Source organism: Rattus norvegicus, chromosome 11 (genome assembly GCF_036323735.1).
Source record: "Rattus norvegicus strain BN/NHsdMcwi chromosome 11, GRCr8, whole genome shotgun sequence".
Lineage (NCBI taxonomy): Eukaryota > Metazoa > Chordata > Mammalia > Rodentia > Muridae > Rattus > Rattus norvegicus.
The window spans coordinates 77563372-77570602 of NC_086029.1; the positions used below are offsets into that span (position 1 = coordinate 77563372).

Here is a 7231-nt window from a genome sequence, read left to right on the forward strand (position 1 = left end):
TTTCATGGTTTCAAATCAGAAGAGGAGGAGGAAATTGGAATGTTCCTTTGGAGAATTATAGCATGATATTGGTAGAAGACAGAATAATTCAAAGTTAATGCCTGTTCTTCTGGTGCCTTTGCTAAGAAATCTCAGATTTTTATAATGAATTTAATGCATATAGGAGTTTTGCCTGCACGTAAGTCTGCATACCACAGGTGTTCCTGGTACTGTTAGAAGCCAGAGGATCCTCTTGGAAATGGGATTATAAGCTGTTGCGAGCCACCAAGTGGGTGCTGGGAGTCAAACTTGAGTCAGAATAACAGAATAGCAGTCAGTGCTCTTAACCACAGAGCCATATCTGCAGCCCCACGAATAGACCTTAAAAAGCATCTCTAGTCTAAGAGGCTGAAGCCAACGACTCTCTATTAGATTTCACCTATAGAGCTTCTTAGTTTGCTCATCAGCATTCACCAGTTTGTGTTATCGCACTGACGTTTGAGAGACAAACAAAAACAGTTCAGTAGACATCAAGCAAATATACCACCCTTCTCCAAAATGACAAAAAAAATCAAACTCAACAAGAAAGATTTCTTTAAATTTATACTTGGTACAGAAATTAACTCAGAATTCATAGGTTTATATATAATTAATAAATGATACAATTTCATAAACAAAATCATTAGAGGAAAATATTCAGGGTATAGGCTTAGTCCAAGAGTTTTTAGAGTTGACATGCATGATTTATAAAAGGAAAGTGGAAAAATTAAACTTTATCAAAAGTTTTTTTGGGGGAAAACTTATGAGAAGTTATTAAAAGACAAATTATAGACAAGCCAAACAACAAAATAAAAATTGCAAACTGTGTTTCCAGTAAAGGGCTAGTATCTATAACATGTTAAGAACCCTCTAAACTTGACACTGATAAAGTAAATAAACTTGAAATGAGAAAAGGAACTGAAGAAATATTTCTAAAACAAAATATACACATGGCAAATCAGCACATAATAAAGACAGTATTATTAGCCACTAGGACAAAGGGAAACTTAAAACCACAATAAGGTATTTGCATGCAAAACAATATATTATTTAATTTTATATTTTAAATGCATTTATAGTCAACACATCCCTCTGTGGCTTTCTTGTTACTCTCTTCAATATAAACAGAGCAAACAACTGAAAAAATGGGCAAATTAGCTAAATGGGGCCTTGATCACATATTGAGAGACCACTACACATCTATTAAGGCATTTAATAGAAAAAAACTAAAAATTCAGTGTCAGTTGCTGAGAAGAGGAGGAAAGGAGGAGGAAAGAGAAGAGTGGAGGAGAAGAAGGAGGAGAAGGGGGAGAAGGAGAAAAGGAGGAGGAGGGGGAAAAGGAGGAGGAGGAGGAAGAAGAGGAGAAAGAAGGAGGAGAAGGAGGAGGAAGAAGAGGAGGAGGAGAAAGGAGAAGGAGGAGGAGGAGGAAAAAGAAGGAGAAGGAGGAGAAAGGAGAAGAAGAAGAAGAAGAAGAACAACAACAACAACAACAACAACAACAACAAGAACAAGAAACAAGGAACTGAACTGGTTTTCATAGAAAGACTTGTACCCATGCTTGATAGATGAGTGGTAGCTGTATTCTGCTAAGGAAAGAAGCCGTATCCAAAGGCCATATGCTGCTTACTCCAGCAGGAAAAGGTAGAACTATAAGGCTGAGAAACACATCACTGGTTGCTAGAGTTCTGAGACAGGGGATCTGCTAACTATAACAGAGAAACACAAGAAAGTGCCTCAGCTGATGAAGCTGCTGTGTGTAGCGGAGAAGGCACACTGACTACAACAACTATTCTCAACAGAATGATCTGCAAGGCCCAAGACATCTGTCATCACATTATTTATCAAAATTGACTTATTTATCACAATTGCTTTGAATGTCTACTTGGTAGAGGCTTGGAATATTTTTTTATCATTCTAGACAGAACTGACAACCCCTTTCTCAACAACAAAGAGCTATCTGACACTAAATGTGCTAGAGTTCAGAAGCTGAGATTTGAGCATAGTCAAACTTGAAACCCTGGTCCACAAAGGCAGCAGAAATTGACTCAAAGGGCTAACAGTAAACAAACAAATAAACCAACAACCAGGACATGAAGTTGAGAGTAATAAGTGTTGGGAGTTCCGAGGGAAATTGGAAGAGTTAAAGGGGTATAGACATAATCAAGATAGATCGTATACATAGAGTACATTTTCAGAGACTATATAGACATTTTTTAAAACTCGGGTCACACAGACTTAATATTAATATATGGAGAAAAGTTTAAATCAACCAAAATGTCAAAAATGCATCAACTAGATATGGACATAAGTAAACCAACACCATTATGGTGAATATCTTTACTCAGAAAACAGGGCAAAAATCCTTCGTGTATTTAGTGGGTTTGGTATCTTACAATATAAAGCTTCATAATTTTCCATAAGCCCCTTTCACACATTTCCTTCTGTCTCTCCCTAGGTTTTTTTTTTCTGTCCACACTGGGGTTTATTTTGAAATAGCTTTAATAGTCAACACTCCTATTGCAGAGTCATTAGTATACACATATCAGCTTTCAGAACACATTTCCAAATGTAAGCAGTGTCTTTGGCTTCTGGCCAAGATAAAAGGGCAGGAGTGGGATTTACCATCTCACGTCAAACAAACCACGTAGACAAAAATCTAAGTTTAAAGACTCTGGATTCCTAACAACTGGGTCAGTAATCCCTGAGATAGGAAGTGAAAGACAAGCCAAACAACTTTTTGGGTTTACTATCTTTACAGAGATAAGGAGGGATAACTTAATTAGCCCAGTGGATGCACTGAAATAATAGATTCACAAAGACCAGAGCAGCTGGAATTCAGAGGCTAGAGTACCAGTGTGAAGAGAGTTTGGTAAGGACAGCCAGCATCCTAGAGCTCTGTATGAGGTCCCATCTGGGTGTTCCAAAGGGTAATACATCTGTGCAGTGAAGAAATGAAAAGAATTATTTAAAAACAGGCAAGGACATTGAGTCCAGGACTCATACTAGGCAAAAAGCAGTGTGTTTTCTTGAAAGCTGTATTTGAAAACTAACTACTCATAGGCGTTGGGTAGCATGTTGGAAGCATGAGTAGTGGGGGTTTTCTAGTCACAGATGAACTGCTCCAGAGTAACCTGACAAACCATGGAGGTAAACTCTAAAAGGATGAAGCTATTTCTTCTCTGTAACATCAGTGTGCCTGGGAATAAATGCAAAGAGAAACAAAAGTACATGTGGAGAACTTTGGTGTCTGCTTGTGTTTACGGTTTCCAGTTGTGAGGAACACTGCAACGAACACCCAGTATGCTATATGGAGGAGACAAAAGGGAAACTCCAGGGAATTTACCATCATGCACTAATTCCAAGATCCCTGAGCGTCCCCCAACTCCCACCTTCCTCCTGTCCAGAGATTTTCCTGTGTTTATAGTATTATGGTCAGGTTTGGCTTTGCTTTGCTTTAGTTTTAAGGAGCACTGGGAGCCTGGATGTTGTGTGATAGCTGTTCTTGGATGTCAACTTGACTACATCTGGAACTCTCTAAAACCCAAGCAGCTGGGTACACCTGTGAGGGATTTTTCCCCCCTTAATTAAATCATTCCAAGTGGGAAGACCCACTTTTTTTAAGGGGGATCTTTTGAGGTGGGAAGATCCACCTTTAATATGGCCCTCATCTTCAGATGGGCAGTTTATAGAAGAACATGGAAGGAGGAAGTTTGCCCTCTTTGACTGCTCGCTCTTGCTCTCGTGGGCAAGACCATTCCTTCACTGGCATTAGAGCCTACTTCTTCAGGATTCTGGCATATGCTGAAGACCAGCTGAGATATCCAGCCTCACGGACTGAATGACGTACTGGGGATTCTTCCAGTGATAAACGGCCATTGTTGAACTAGCTGGATCACTGCCTGAAAGCTATTTTAATAAATCCCCTTTTTAAATATATATTGCCACAGAGTTTCTTTGTTTCTTGCTGATAGAGCGAGAGATGTCTTCATACCTATTCAGGTCACAGAAGTCTTTCATGTGAATACAATCTTCGACTAGAAGAACCACCTCCCCTCTTTTTTTACCCAATACACTTGCTAAAAAGTCAGACATGGTTTTTGTTCTGTCTTGTTGACCTTTTTAGTTTTTCCAAAGTTCTCCCAAAGATTGGGAGAAGGCTCTTTGGGGGTGACAGAAAGGTTTGGTATGGCAACAGAGGAGGGCTTGTTATGTCTTTTGTGGTCCTTGAGAAACAATGAGGCCTGTACAAAGGTACATCAACTTAGGTTGCAATGTGTAGCCCGAGTAAGGGCTTGTAGCCAGTTTCCTAAGCTGAGCTCAACAAAAAAGCCAGTTAGCTCAACCCACCTTTAACATAGCTGATGTCTTCAACTCAGATGCCATCCTATGGTAGCAGGCCCTTACTCTGAACTAAAGGTAAGATCATTCTTGCTCTGGTCAGATAGGCAGCCTTGTTTCCTTACTGGCAAGAACATAGACTTTAGAGTAACAGATTCATGGATTTCTTTTTTTTTTTTTAATCAAATTTTATTTACTTGTTCATTTTACATCTCATTCACTTCTCCCCTCCCAGTCATCTCCTCCCACAATCCTTTCCCCTTTCCCTTATCTTCTGGGCAGAGGGGGGCCTCCTAGGTATCCCCCAACTCTGGCACTTCCGGTCCATGTGCTTCCTCTCCCACTGAGGACAAATAAGATGGCCCAGCTAGAAGAACAGATCTCACATAAAGGCAACAGCTTTTGGGATCGCGCCATGCTCCAGTTGTTCGGGACTCACATGAAGACCAAGCTGCACATCTGCTACATATGAGCAGGGAGGCCTAGGTCCAGCCTGTGTATGTTCTTTGGTTGGTGGTTCAGACTCGGAGAGCCCCAAGGGTCTAGGGTTAGTTGACTGTTGGTCTTCCTGTGGAGTTCCTATTTCTTCTGGGCTGCAATCCTTCCTCCTATTCTTCTGTAAGAATCCCTAAGCCCCATCTGCTGTTTGGCTGTGAGTGTCTGTATCTGTCTGAGTCAGCAGCTGGTGGGGTCTCTCAGAGGACACTGTGTTCCCTTTCTTCTTTCCTCTTGAGCATGAGGTCAGAGGCAGGGTCTAGGTTGGCTGATGTGGTCTTTTGGGTGGTGGAGGAGGCATATGCTGCATGTCGGGGTCTACGGGATATGTTCTCTTTTGTCCTTGGGCAGCTGCTGCACATCTGTCAATGAGCTCGAACAGCTTCTCTTTGGTGACAGGGTAGGAGATGCTGTTTCACACAGCCATGGCTGTGTTGTAGGCATTTGGGAAACTCTTGTCTATTCTCTGTCTCACAAAGACCCAGCTGTTGTTCTCAAATGTGCATTCTATAATTTTTGTCATTGTACTGTTTCTTTTGTTACCTTGACTTGTGCAAAGGGTCTTTCGCAACCTCCAACATAGAGAAGGCCAACATTCCATGGAAGCAACTCTTCTCCCAGCCCCATTATCTTAAGTTGAAAATCCATAGAGTTTAGACTGGGAGGTTTCCATTTCAAGATATCATCACACCGACCAGGTTTGTATTTCCCAATAGGCTGAAAAATAAGTCCATCCAGTTCATGGCTGACTTCTTTGGCAAAGTTTCCTTCCAGAAGCTTTCTTGAAATGCTGATATCAAAAAATTGTTTAGGTCTGACACTAAATAGTTCCTGTGTTTTGCGAGTCTTCATTTTTTTTATGTCATGGGCTTATAATTTCACGTTCAGTACACTGGAGACAAATATTGAAATCACAGTCTCCCACTGGTTGTGCAGTGAACTTAACTATGTCATATATCAAATATCTTTGAATGGCCTGTCCGTTCACTTTCTCAGTGACCATTTCCCCATCCTAAAGGGTATTTGATAAATGCATCTGCAGATCTTTGCAAAGGGGGAACTCCAGATTTGAAACATGAAAAACAGAATTATCTCTGTCGATCATAAAAACTTCATTGATACCATCAATCAACATCATGTAATGAGTACCATCTGCTTTCCAGCTTACTTTATATGGCTTCTTATCTAAAAGGCTAATATTTTGCTTGTCCATGGAGACAGGCTGAGCTCCAGGGAACCCAGACCCTTCCCAGCCACAGAACTGAGGGCATCTCTGCTGTACCTCTAACTTTGGTTGAATTATTACTTCAGTTACACCTTTAACAGTCACGCCTTCCAAGAAGATAGCTCCCAGCTTTAACTGTTCTTTTCTCCTTTTACCAAAGGAAGCACTTGACCTGGTTCTGACCTCTTTTCCATCTTCTTCTTCCTCTTTCTCTTCCTCTTCCTCTCTTCCTCTTCCTCTCCTTCTCCTCCTCCTTCTTCTTCTCCTTCTTCCTCAAAACACCAATCTGGCAATACAGGTGGTGGTAGTGCTTCTTCTGCATATCCATGGCAATGAAAAAGTTCCTTCAAATTATCACTCTTAGAGATTCCTGGTGGTGTAGTTTGGGCAAATGTAGCACAACTGCTGCTTCAATGCTCCAATTCATTTTCTCCACCAAGAAGGCACATATAAGGAAACCAGTATGGTTGAAGCCATGGGCGCAGTGAACGCCTGTAAGTTCAGATGGGCTTCTCTCATTAAATCTCTCACACAGGTAAATGAATGTCTCCATATTCTCAGGAGTGGGGCATTCACCATGTCCTTTACACCGAAGTTTGATATATTTGATTCCTTCTTTTTTCTACGTCATTTCTGTCATGGAACCTTGGAGTATTTGTCAGATCCTCCAACAAGCTCATCTTAACCTTTAGACTCTTTAGATAATTTGTGAGCATTCTGGGATGGAACTGGTTTTCTTCAGCAACTTGACTATCATATCTTTGCCCCAGCATTGTCTTCAGAGGTAAAAGAATCTTCCTACCACCAGTTGGCCACACCTTGCACAGTTCAGCCACCGCGGTGGGATCTTGCTGTAAGCCCTGTCTACACTGCACACCGCCACCTTGCGGACAGCTCCTTAGTGAGCTGCCCCACACCAGCAGCTCCACGCAGGTCCTCAGCACAGTGACACTTTCCTTCAGTCGCTTGGGCTCCTCTTCTGCTTTCTACTTCTATGGTTTCTATACAGATATTCTTAATTTCTATGAGCCTAGGAGCAAAGAGTGATAACTTCTTTAATAGGCTTGTCAAGATAATAAAATAGGGCCAATCATTGGAAATTGGAGTTCCATAAATATAATCTACTATATTCTATACAATAAGTAGACAAGAAA

The 7231-nt window shown here is 41.1% G+C and overlaps 1 pseudogene; it reads right to left on the reverse strand.

Annotated features, from left to right (window-relative positions):
* Window positions 1-564: 564 nt before the first annotated feature.
* On the reverse strand, window positions 565-6865 carry Rngtt-ps1 (RNA guanylyltransferase and 5'-phosphatase, pseudogene 1; annotated as a pseudogene).
* Between the last annotated feature and the right edge of the window lie 366 nt (window positions 6866-7231).